Here is a 14,139-nt window from a genome sequence, read left to right on the forward strand (position 1 = left end):
TTATTTATAGCTGATCGGTTTCCTGGCTCTAAAATCTCAGCTTACCAAGTGAAGAATTTATCCTTTTTTTTTCTTTTATCTTTTTTCTTTACATTTTCATTACAGTAGCGATCGAGCTAAGTCGGCGGTATAGTAGCCGGAGGAATGACAAAAGGAAGCTGAGACCGTGTTCAATTGATTGGTCCTGGCACATCCTGTCAATCTCTCTCTCGCTTTATTTCATGGGAAAGTCTTTAATACTTTTTTCAAATCACCTCTTCCGATTTAATCATTTTTTTGTTTTCGATTTCACCTACGCCTAAATATTTAATTATAATTTATATTTAGAAAGTCCACGTGTTCAAAATTTAATTTTTATATGCGGGACCATGAAAAAGTTATTTTAGAGACGGCATTGACTCACGTTATTTGAACAGTAGTTAATTTTTTGGTTGATAACCTTGGGCACGGTGATTAGCGGGAGATAGAGCGCGATTTAAATGTACGTGAGTTTTATTTATTGTTTCTATTTGCGTTTAGTTGCCGCGTGGAAATAAGGAGTAAAGTTGTAAGCGAAACCCGCAGGTTGTTTCAGGTGGGGCGGGTAAAGTGTAATGTAGGGAATTTAACGCAATGAGGTGACCTTGGAGATACGGCGGGTGGCACAGGAAGTCCACAAGGTTTTTATCGAGACTACTACTTTATTTTACTTGTCCAGCTCTCACAGTATATTGTGTACTGTAAACTCTGATAGTATATGTATATAAATATTCTGACGAGTTTGCTTTTTTTAAATCGTATCTGGAATTGTTACTCTCACCATTGCGTCACTGGCTCCCCCACCGGATGCTCGGACATAAAAAAAATTTTTAAAACTCTATTTTTCTCGGGTTTTTTCTTTCAGAGAACTTCCGCCGGCGAACTCCCGCCAACGAGGTAATTTTAAAAAAGACCAAAAAAGTAAATTAGGTTGGTTTTATTTTTCACTCGTCATTCTTCCGAGGCTTTGTGTTTGTAGTTATGTTGGCTTTTATAATTGGGAAGGGCTATGAGTGAGAAAATATTGGTGGAAATTTTTTTTACATTTCACATGAAATTTGCATTCAAATGGAGACATGGTTTTGTAAACTATAAAACAATTTTTCTGTCTAAAAAAATTATCATACTTTAACTGGCTGTAACTTTTAAACTATTGACCCTACGGTAATTTTTATTCATATCAAAATTATAGGAAATTTAATTTCTTACAACTTTGATATTGGTGAAAATTACTCTAGGACTAATAATTCAATAGATACAGCTGTGTAAAGTTTTTGAAAAAATTAACGCGCCAAAATAATGATCAAATTATTTAAATAATCAAATTGTTCAAACGGCTATAACTTTTAAACTATCGATTTTAAGATAATTTTTATTGAGATCAAAATTGTAGAAAATTTAATTTGTCACAACTTTGATTTCTATAAAAATTATTGTAAGTCTAATAATTCAAAAGATACAGCTCTGTAAAGTTTTTAAAAAAATTAACGCGCCAAAATAATGATCAAATTATTTAAATAATCAAACTGTTCGAACGGCTATAATTTTTAAACTATCGATCCTATGGTAATTTTTGCTCATACAAAAACTATAGGAAATTTAATTTCTCACAACTTTGATTCTTGTGAAAATTACTCTAGGACTAATAATTTAAAAGATACAGCTCTGTGAAGTTTTTGAAAAAATTTACGCGCCAAAATAATCATCAAATTGTTCAAACGGCTGTAACTTTTCAAATATTGAAACTACGAAAATTTTCATAGAGACTAAATTTGTAGGAAATTAAATTCCCTTTTCAATGATCACATACAATATATATTTATTCCATATACATCTCTATATATTCCGCTTCAAACTCACAGATAAATTTGAACTTCATCATAAATTAAATGCGTATCAAAAATTAAATATTGATAATTAAATATTCATAAGGAAAGTCTTGATATTTACATGTGTTCTTAAAATCTCTTCCCCAAACATTAAATAAAAGTATATAAAAACGTAAAATACATATATATAGAATTTATAGTGACAATTTTATATATAACTTATTATATGATATTGAATACAATGCGTCGCCTTTACTTAAACTTTATTCCACATATTATTTTGAAACTCCCGAGATTTGATCTTGATCTGATAGCGATCTTGGATAACCTCACGCTCGCAAATAATGATTGTTAAACAAGCCGCGTGTAGTTATTATAGTTTAAGTGTAAGTGTAAGCCAGAACAGACTGTTCTGCGATGTACCAAACAGTGGAGAGCAATGCTATGTACTATACATATATATATATGTAAGTACACTATCATATGTGCAAAAGAAAACATGTATACTGGCACCTCGTTAAAGCAAATATAACTCAAGCAATATTTTCACTGATAATTCACAAACTTTTATCTTTACAATTACCAATCATAATAATCTATACTTACACATGTATATACATATATATAATTAAAGTGTGCGCGAAGAAATTGACCACTTTTTTCAACTGTTGAGAAACTTTTACATTAAAAAAAAAGTTCCATAAAATTTATGCTCTTCATATTGAATTTTCAAAAACAGTCTTGCAATTTCAAGTGTTGATTTAATTAACATAAGAAATAATTATTCATTAAATTTTTGAAAAATATCATGCCCAAAATTTTACACGATATATATTTTGGCGGAGAATTTAAAGCTCACGGAAAAAAAATTTTGAGCTTCAAAACGCAATTTTTGATAAGTTTTAAACTACAGGTCTTTATATAAACAGCCAAAAATTGTTGGAGTTAATGCAGATTTAAATAAAATTTGTAATGACTCAGAATTTACTCCCGAAATAGTATCATTCTTTTAATAGAATCTTTATTTCCATTTATACTATTAATTTATTTAATGATACTGAAGTTAGCCATAATCCAGAAATTAACAGACAAAAATTTTTGGATTTTTTTTCACCAAATGAATTTCAAAAAAAAATAAGAAATAAAAAAATGCACATGTAGAAAATTTAACAAACTATAGGTGCAATTTTTTCAAATTTTATTTTTTTTATGATTTACTGTTTTCAAAAATATTTCAAAAATTATTAGACGTCGGCTTCTGTCAGTATCATAGTTAGCCGACGTCTAATAATTTTTGGATTATTTTTTAAAACAGTAAATCATAAAAAAAATAAAATTTGAAAAAATTGCACCTATAATTTTTTAAATTTTCTACATGTGCATTTTAGTATTTTTTTTTTTTGTAATGAATTTGTCAAAAAAAAAAATAAGAAAATTAGTAATTGTCTGTTTACTTCAGAATCATTTTATTTAAGATTTTTTTTGAACACCCCATCACATATATGTATATATATATATTTTATTTGTCTATTAAATTTTATTTATTTAGTATCACCCATTTTTTACTGCACTGTAATGTTATGTCCAGTGGTCAATGTTAAATATCCCGACGCGTGTAGTAAAACGTGACACCTTTATATTTAAATAAAGTGGACGCGAGTGGACTCAGCTCACAAGGTACTTACGCACCTGTTTTAAAAAAGGGGTTGATACGGTTTTTTAACGGAATTTAAATGTGAACAGGTCATGACAACTTGTTGCTCTACTTCCTGTACACTTGACGGTTTACTCCCCTATTTAATTATTTCCTGATTTAATCCCAATAGGAAATTATATATTTACTATTTGATATTCACACATATATATATCATATAATTCTATTATTTGTCTATCAATATTACGATATATTTATTTACAGTAAAAAAACTAAAGTCCATACAAAAAAATTTTACAATTTTATCCTCTTATGTCTCACTTGTCCCATTTTTTATCTCAACAAAAATTTTTTTTTGTCTTAAAAAATTTTTATTGCCGACATAAAAATTGAATGGACTGTAAAAGCTTACAATGTCTAGCCATCTATGATTACTTTTAAGTTGTAAATTGATAAAGTATCAATATATAGACATATAGAAAGCATAATTATTGATTTGTCAGGTACTAATAATACTTACAGATAAGATTTGTAAGTAAATATAATTTAATGTAGTGTAATGTAATGTAATGATGACTTTTGACTAGTGATTTCGATTAGTGATCGATTGCATGAAATATAAATTATTGAGTGTCATGTAAAAATGAGTTTGTTAAGGTAAGGTATGAGCGTTTTGTTAATACACTAATTTCCGTGGGAAAGATCCGATTGAATGGCTCTAAATGAGTCAGGAATGTTACGAGTATGGATGTGCGATGTGGGTTTAAACATGTGCAGTAAGAGCAACGAGCGCAATTCGCGGCGCATCAGGTGCTTCATAAAACAGAGGACTAATGCCTACATAATCTAGCACTTAGCCTCTGATGTTTTTTTTTACTGTTTAATAATTTTATTTTTAAATTATAGAATTTTTTTTACCCGGGAAAATTTGAAAAAAATGTCAAATTGTTCAAATGACTGTATCTTTGTGAATATTGATCTTAGAGTAATTTTTAAAGAGACAAAAATTCTGGAAAATTTAATTTCCTATAATTTTTGTTCTTATAAAAATTTTCTAAAAAATCATAGTTTAAAAGATATGGATAAAAGTCTGTATGAAAATGTACAACTGCACAGAAAACCAAGATTTCTTGGACCGAAAAATTTTGACGACCCAAAAAAATTTTTATTTGACCCAAGAAATGTTTTTCAGCCCAAGAAAAATGTTTGTCTTCAATTTAAAATGAAAAATATTTCTTGCGCCAAGAAATCCTTTTTTTTTTGTCATTTAAAATAATTATATAATTGTTAAAATGATTATAACTTTACTTCTATTGGTCTTAAGACAATTTTTATAAGGACTAAAATTGTAGAAAATTAAATTTCCTAAAATTTCAGTCTTATCAAAAATTACCGTACGACCAATAGTTTAAAAAATACAAGCCTTCAAAGTTTTCTTCTTAAAAAATCTAATGGCGCCCACTTTATCCTATTTGAAATATTTTCCTCACTTATAAATTAAAAAAAAAAAAAATGATTACATAAAAAATATAAACAGATGGATGATTTAATAAATTGCAAAGATTCAAAGAATCTGAAACTTTTCTACAAATTAATTATTCAACTTATAAAAACAACTTAAGAATGTTATAAATGTGAAATAGTTAAAAGTGTATGGGTAAGAGTTAAAAGTGTGTAAGAGTAAAACAGGCTCGCTGGCACTGTTCGTGGACGAGTTAGTAGAGGTTGTTGGGTGGAGTAAACTTTGAGTTGGTTAATATAAGTAGAATAGATATAGGTAGGATGCAATCGGGGCCAGGTGTGGCACGGCCAAGTCTCCAATGCATCAGCAACGGTCACTCTCACACACCCAGGATATCCATGGATACATATAGGTAACTTTACATTCACTGTCTTTTTCTGGTGCATTACCATTACCAATCAAGTGTACCAACACCAATGAAATTTCCTAACACTATCAAAGATCTATATGTAATACTATAAATAGATTCGAGCTACTTGTACACGCAGAGTTGTATATTGCTTGCAATGTGTACAGGGGGCCTACGATTTTACTTTTTTACTTTAACCTCCTTTTGCCTTCTTATCCTTATCCTTCTTCGTCTTCGTCTTGTTCTTCATGGTGCTCTTGGTATATCTTAGTCTTCTGTATTTATACTTATAGTGTGCTGAGGATAGGAATGGTTAACTGTATATCTGTATAACTAAGAGAAGAAGAGAAAAGCGCGATGCCACGCCGCAATTAACTATCGGACAACTTACACCGGCCAGGTTAATAAACGAAACAAGAAAGTGCCTTAAGTATTATCATATGCGATTACTTTTATTAAGAGTAACCGATGCTTTATGAACGAACACGTAATTTAAATCATTTATTTTATTTTAAATTTCCCGCCTTAAAAATTTAAAATTTAAAAAAAGGACGTTATTGGTTTCGGTCCGAGTTTTCATCAGATCTCGAAATTTCGAGGTTCTAGAAAATTGTTTTGACTATTTTCCGATGGAAGTCCGTGTGTGCGTGTGTGTGTATTTATACATGTATGGATGTGTGTAAGCTAATTTTTGTCATACGGTATCTTTGGAACTAATCAACCGATTTGGACATAATTGGCGGCAATCGAAAGGGCTCATCAAGACTTAGGTCTGGATAGATTTTGAAGTCGATCTGTCAAGTAGTTTATGAGTTATATAAAAAAAAACTAAAAAAAAAAATTTGGGAATTTTTGGTTTTGGTATAAATCGTAAACTACTTGACCGATCGACTTTAAATTCTATCCAGTTCAAAGTCTTGATAAGCGCTTTCGATTGCCGCCAAACGCGTTCAAATCGGTTGATTTGTTCTAAAGATATCGTAAGACAAAAATTAGTTTTTTTTTAGCTAAATGTATTTTTTTTTGTTGAACTATGAAATAAATATTTTTTGACTTTGAAGAGCTCAAAAATTTTCAAATAATGACTTCCTGAGCTCGAAAACAGCGGAAAGTTTTGAGATTGGTCCACTCGGTCAACGGTTTTTTATTTTGCTTTGCGATATTTTAATAACTGTTATGAGTAATCAGACATTTGAGGGCATGGTTGGATAGGAAATTTAATTTTCTACAATTTTTGACTCAATAAAAATTTTCCGGGGGCTAATAGTTTAGAAGATATTGTCAATTGAACCCGAAAACAAATTAAAAAATTAATAAAATTAATTGTTTTAAAAATTACGTCTTAAAATTACTGTAACTTTTAAACTATTGAGATAACGAAATTTTTTATTGATACCAAAGTTGTAGAGAATTTAATTTCCTAAAATTTATGTCCTTACAAAAATTATTTTAATCTCCATTTTTAAAAATTAATTTAAAATATACAAAAATTCTAATTGTTTAAAATTAATTATCTAATTAAAAGGGCTGTAACTTTTGAACCATTGAAGCTATGATAATTTTTCTAAGGACCAAAATTGTAGTAAATTAAATTTCCTTTTCAATGACCATCCATGATGTCCATTTATTTTATATATTTTTCCAGATATCAGTTATCAAAGTTAAAAATAAATTAATAACATAATAATAGAAACTTGATTAAAAAAACTTAAAATGAATAATTGCATAGTTTAATATAAGTAATTTATATTTAAAATAAAATTTTTTAATATAATAATTGCGGAATTTCTAATCTATAAAAAAATACGGAGATATATGAGTATGGATAAAAAAGTATTAGAGTATCAGCATCAACGTCACGCGAGCTGGAAAACAGAAAATGCCACGAGTTAAGGATAACTCGCAAGTACACTCAACTAGATGTGCTAGTAGTGTACTAAACGAGTCGCATGATAGTCTTATATACACATTCATCTTATATTATAATAGCTACCGATTTATTTACCGTAAGTATAAGGTGATTATCGTTATGCTGTCGATGCGTTAAGTGCCGTCGTTACTTGTCTTTTTATTTTATTATTTATTTATTTATTTATTTTTTATTTAATTTTACATTTTTTGCTTTTGCTTTTTCTTATACTTTGACTTCAGCTTCGGCTTTGGCTTTGGCTCGTTGACTTTTTTTTTGGACGAGAATGTGCACTATGAAGGTAAGGAGATGCCTGAGAGAAATATAAAGAACGAAAGACGCGAAGAAGGAAGCCCCCGAGGTGTGACCGGAGCTTTTTCATCGAACCGGTTTCATTTCTTCGATCAGTATGTTCGTGTTTTGCTTGTTTTACTTCAGGGTTTGTGTGAAAGATACAACTAATTTTTATTATTATTACAAATTACTATTTCAATCTTTTTTAATTGAAAAAAATTAAAAAATTGCGATTTTTAACTTTGATTACTGATATCTCGAAAAATATATGAGATAAATATACGTTGTATATGGTTTTTGGATAGGAAATTTAATTCCCTAAAATTTTTGTACTATGCAAAAATTTTCTAAAACTAACTCTTTAAAAGTTATCTTCATTTGAACAATTAATTTAAACAATTTGAAATTTCCCGCTGAATCTGTGACTTTTTTAAAAACTTTTAATTATTGTAACTTCTAAACTATCAACCCTAGAGTAATTTTTGTAAGGACTAAAATTGTAGAAAAGTAAATTTCCTATGATTTTTATATCTATAAAAATTTTTCTAAAATCAAAAATAACAAAGTTACAGCTCTTTGAACAATAAATTTAAATAATTTGAAATTTCCCGCTAAATCTATGAATTTTTAAAAAACTTCTAATTATTGTAACTCTTAAACTATTAGCTCTAGAGCAATTTTTATAAGGACCAAACTTGTAGGAAATTAAATTCTCTTTGATTTTTATATCTACAAAAATTTTCCTAAAATCAATAATTACAAAGTTACAAACATTTGAATTCAAAAAATTTAATAATTGTTTTCAACAATAGCCGAAATTTTTTCATTTACTTAAAACGGTCCCTTCTTCAAAACTATCAGTTTTATAATAATTTACTCGAAACAAAAGTTGTAGGAAATTAAATTTCCTTTCCAAAAACCTCCGATAACGTTTATTTATCTTCAGTAGTTACCGTGATATCAATCAAATAAACCCGCACTTCAGAAAATTCAAAAATTATCATCTATTTGCTATAAATTACATAATAATGATAATAAAATTGTCTTGCCGAATTGAAAATACTCAGTAATTATTACCTAGTACATTTTCCCGCCCTTAATTCGTGCCACCTGACATTAACAACTGCCGCAGGGGCTCGAAGAGGGCAGTTGTCTTAGAATATAAGCTATATAGATATATATTTATATATATTTGAAGGGTTTGCAGTGTCTTGTACAGTAGTAAGTAGTACAATATACAAGGGTGCAAGAAAGTACCAGCAGATGTTTGCCGACGCTCAAGTCACTATTAAAAACAAATTTTTCTTCCGTTTCATTTCTGTCGTTTTTTAAATTCTTTTCCCTCCAAGATAATAAAATAACGATAATAAACTTTACCTACTGTTTAAATTGTTATGCTTAATTTCTTTGGACAAAAAATGTAACGGCAACATTTATATATATATATATACATGTGATTGAGTATGAAATTTTATTACTCTAAATGTCTGGTATAAATGTAATTTATTTTTTATCGCAATAATTTTATTTAATATTATGATCTTTCATGAAAATTATTTAAATAATTGTAATTGTAAAGTATAATTACATGCAAGTAACCAATATACCGGAAATGGAGTATTAAAGAAATAAAAATTTTTTGTACCGCAGAAAACGGAAATTAAAATTTTTTTTTAAATGTCATGAAATTTTTTTTTTATCAAAAATTTATGGATTTTCTTATCAATAAAAAAAAATTTTTTTATTACTATTCACTAAAATTATAAAATATTTAAAAACTTGAATTAAAAAACTCACCGAAAAAATTAAAATGTATACTGATAAATTTCCTAAATAAATGAAACGAATTAAGAAGGTACTAAAGCATTGAAGTCTCTGTTAAAAGTACAACCGTCTAGTGCACAGATCCAATAAATAAATCCCGCACTTAGCACATGATTAAAAAAATTTTTTTAATAAATTAATTTAAAAAAAAAACCAAAACGTCACAAAATACCACAGGGAACATAATACTCAGACACTTAAGTCAAAATAAATTTACCACAAAATTAAATCCACAAAAGAACAAAATGATGACAACTGTCACCTGTCACATAAAATAAATCGGTCCGACGGATTCGCGTAATCTGTAAGCTGATGGATGCGCACGAGCAGATAAAAGATTGTTTGCCAGTTGATCACCGCGGTCAAGCGCACAGTCACAGTCACAGTTCACGAAGCGTGTTCGAGCTCTTCAACCACTTGCTAGGAACTCTTATTTTTATTTAGATTTTTATTAAAGTTGTAGTGGAACTCGTGAATCTGAACTCGCGGATTTGACATCAGCGAGTCGCGGATACAAGACACGAGTGGTAGCGCACGAGAGCTGGGAGAACGCGCGCGACACTGAAGATTGTTCTTAGACAAGTATAAGAGCTAGCAGGAGCAAGAACAGGCAACGCGACCTGCAGCAGGTACCAGCAAGTAGAACCGCGAGATAGACTTGCAGTAGTCGGGTTAGAGGACTCAGTACGTTTGGTGTTAAACTAGGCTAAGAGTACCTCATCGAGCGTGCAGCAGGAGGCGTGCTGTCCCGGACTGGACTAGCTAAGGCCCCGCAACCAGAGGGCCGGTCGCGCTTCACCTCCGCTACTTTGACTCTAGTCTAACAATCACTCCCCTCCCCTCCCCTCTTATTCATTCCTACCAGAATACAAGACTCCTGCACCTTCTCCTACGTCGCAACCGCCCACCTCCCGCCAGGTGAACAGCCAACACGTTCCACGCTTACTCTTCCCTCTTACTTACTACTGTTCTTTATCTGTCTACTTGTCTCACTCACCTGCACCTTCTCCTTCGATAGAGTCATGTATACGTTCATTTTATATGTGTGCGTGTATGTGTGTGTGTTGGATTAAATTTCTTCAACTACTTATACTCCCACTTTATTCATGTCGGATCCCGCCAAGTGACAAATTCGCGTTTTTTTTTTTTTTAAATTGTATTTATAATTAATTTTCTTTTATTTTTTCAAATGGTTCAAAATTATCGTCAAGTTGAAAAAAAAGGGTATTACTAATTTTTTAAAGACATTCTTAATAAAAAAAAAAAAAAATCATTTTTAAATTTAATGAAATAATGGTTCATTATGACTAAAAGATCTTTACACTGAGAAAAAGTGTGTGGTACAATAAGCACTCAATGAATTGATTTATAGATCTTTAGTTTTGAGAAAAAATGCATAAATATCTGAAACACTGAATTAAGAGTCGAAAGTATTTTATAGACAGAATATTTAGGTCTAAATTAGAAGTTAAAGTATTTTTGTAAAACTTAAACCGAGCCATTAATTTCAAAGAGTGGTTCGGTTAGTACTCAGAATCAGTGAATATTCACTTATTCATGTTTGGAGAGTACTAAGTATACACTCAGAGAAAAATCCAGTAAATTTAACTATAAAATGACAGTTAAATAGCGCTTCAACTATTTTTTCGGAGTTATTACAACAACAATTTTTTGTGTAAAATTTTAGAGGTTTTTCATTCTGTTTTTTGTTTATATATATACAGTGGATTTTGAAAATAAATTTTGTTTAGGTTACAGAGACACAAAGTAAGCAAAGAGTTGGCTCAAGACATGTAAGTGCCAGGTAGGTCACCCGTGGCAGCCCTCAACGTTTCAGATATGGATTCACAGACCGAACGAAGTAATATTGTCGCCAAAAGGGTATGATAGAATTAACTATGCTCATTAATGTCTTTCTGGTCAAAGTAAAGCGCTCGCGGAGTGCAAATTAATAAACAATACTAGTACTCTATTTGTACTCCAGATATAAACCGCTCATTGGGACTCTGCCAAACTTATTTATGGTACTGTGTACCAAAGCTCCTCTCACAAAACGTTACGTCTGGGAGATGACAATTTCCTTGCACAAGTGACAGCCTCCAAAACCGGGCATTATGATAAGTGGAGAAGTAATAAAAAGACTGGTCATGATCATTACTAAAATTTATATGACTAAGAAAAAAAAAACAGTCGAACATATAATTGCAAAGAATTTTATAAATAATTTATATTTAAAAAAAAAATAATTTATTATTTTTTATTGAAATTATTTATTTAAAACCAAATAATTATTCTGCCAATTAACAGCGAGAAATCCGACACATAAATGCTGCAAGTTGGGAATATAATACTTCTGAAATGAGTTTCTTACCAGGGACACTGCAAATTGTGGGCGCGCTCTAGTGTCGAGCATGGTACTACCTTCGCTACTGTTGGCTAGCATAATGATAACTGCCTTTTTTGATGGTAAATAATTATTAGGCTCAAATATATATTTATTAATTTCGAAAAAATATATATTTAATTTAAATGAATATATTTTTTTGTGTCTAAGTAATAATGGTGCTCTATTGAAGCCTTATAAAGCATGTAATCTGCAACACACAAATATGAATACTTTTTTGTTGGGTAGGTGTTATCGGCCAATGCTCTTAAAAACGATTGCAGATTTGTAATTGATTGATTTTTTATTGATTAAAATTTTTAAATTTATTTTTTGAGATCGAAGGAGAATTAAAAATGAATCATCGTTTATAAATTTCTATTTCAAGAATTAAAACCGGATAAAGCTCAAAATAGCTCACTAAGAACTAAAAAAAGCCAAAAAAACCTAAAGATAATGTAAAAGCATCAAAAGAAATGTAGAAAAAATGTAGGAGGATCAAAAGTATAATTTTGAGAACTTGAGCGAACCAAAAGAAAACAGAAACTTAGACTCAGGTACTCCACTAATTTTTTACAGTGTATGATAATTTTAACTAAAGATAAAGGTTTAAATTTAGTGATAGAGTAATTTGGATTAGTATCCAAAAATTTAGTTAGTTTTATTTGTTTGGTGGGAAAAATGATAAATGTAAAATATAAAGCAGGAAGAGGTCGTGGGCGATTGGGTAGAGTTTAAATAATAATTTGAAGGGAGTGAAAGAAATGGTCATGGGGATTGAGTATCCATATTATAAATGCAGTAAAAGGGGAAAAACATTTCACACGATTCAGTTACGCATATTTGATTACGCACATTGCTCTATTCTGTTTCTATACAAAGTTATAGTTGTGGGGATATGGACACACAATTTACGCGTTGATTTATATGCTTCAGTTAATAATAAATAAAATAATAATCATATGGCATGCTGAAAAATTTAAGCCACCGTAATTTACATGACAACACTATTATATATATAATACTATTTGGTTACAGTTCTCAATATATACAACAGTACAAGTAGGAACGAGGACTGATGTTTTGTTATTTTAATTATTTTTATTTGAATAATTAACAATCATTAATGGAGAGTATGTGCAATGTGGGAACTTTAGTGATTAAATCTCTGAAATTGTCATTAGTAGTATGCTGATGCATTGATTTATTTTAGTTGACCACTTTCGAAATCTATTAAATCTACGGTTGTTTTGGAGTGAACGGTATTCAAATTTATCATATAAAATTTTTTATTTTTAAATTATTAAAAGATCTATATACAATTAAGGCATTTTAAAGAGTCTTCGAAAATCAAAAGTATGCAAATTCCCAATAAATTGATTGGTTACTTTAAAAAATCCTTGTTTGATTGAAGAAAAATTATCTTAGGAAATAGAACGCCTTAAAATGAATCAGTGAAAAATTACTGGGAATTCGTGAATATTCACTGCGAGTCTCAGGTATATCACTGATTGAATTAGTGATTAATTTTTGACTATTTGTGCAGAGAATATTCACTGATTGGAGTACTTTTCACCGATTCATTTTAAAAGCGTAAGTAATTTTGTTTCCAACAAAGAAATTTCTCGCAAATTTGAATGAAGTACACAGAGAAAACTTTATATTATACTATTTACGATACTAAATTTTTAACTTTAACTATTTGAAATGGTAACAAAATTTTTCAGTGGTAAAATAATTAGTTTTACAATTGAGAATGATAACAGTAACAATTGATGGTGGTGACGATTACTATCGAAGATGCTAATTCTAATTATTAAAGATTATAATTGTTACAATTGAAGATGGTAACTGTTACCATTCAAGGTTGTAAAAATTCTGAAACAAAGAATAGGATAAATTTATATAAATTAAAATCCTTTATTTATATTCATATTTTGCTGTGTACATTTTGTCTTTTAAATAATTAAAATAAGTTACAATGCAATCGTTTGTCTGAATATAATAAAACTTTGCAAATATTGGAGCTGTTATTGATAACTTTAAATGATTGGGAATGATCATCAAAATAGCAATCATCCAAGTATTAAGTGAAATTAATCACATACACAGTTAAACAAAGAGAAAATTACATGTAGACAAGCTTCAGACTGTAACGCCGATATTTAAATTCTTTATTAGTTTAGATAGTAATTATTATTTGGGCTGATGTAATTATTACCATCAGGTTATTAAGAATCGCGATGTTTATAATAGTTATTATTAGTTAAGATAATAAAAGTTATAATTTCTGATTATCATCAATAATTATAGATTTCGCCATGTAGGTAGATACTACAATTCAGGCAGTTTATCTG

The 14,139-nt window shown here is 29.5% G+C and overlaps 1 protein-coding gene across 3 annotated transcripts in view; it reads right to left on the reverse strand.

Annotated features, from left to right (window-relative positions):
- LOC103571554 (paired box protein Pax-8) overlaps positions 1-9,530 on the reverse strand; it is a 99,737-nt gene extending 90,207 nt beyond the window's left edge. For all 3 annotated transcript variants that reach the window (XM_053741790.1, XM_053741789.1, XM_053741791.1), the window contains exon 1: positions 9,373-9,530. The gene's annotated coding sequence lies outside the window, so the exon portion shown is untranslated. The remainder of the gene's footprint in view (positions 1-9,372) is intronic.
- Positions 9,531-14,139: the final 4,609 nt, after the last annotated feature.

Source organism: Microplitis demolitor, chromosome 9 (assembly GCF_026212275.2).
Source record: "Microplitis demolitor isolate Queensland-Clemson2020A chromosome 9, iyMicDemo2.1a, whole genome shotgun sequence".
In the NCBI taxonomy this organism is placed as follows: Eukaryota; Metazoa; Arthropoda; class Insecta; order Hymenoptera; family Braconidae; genus Microplitis; species Microplitis demolitor.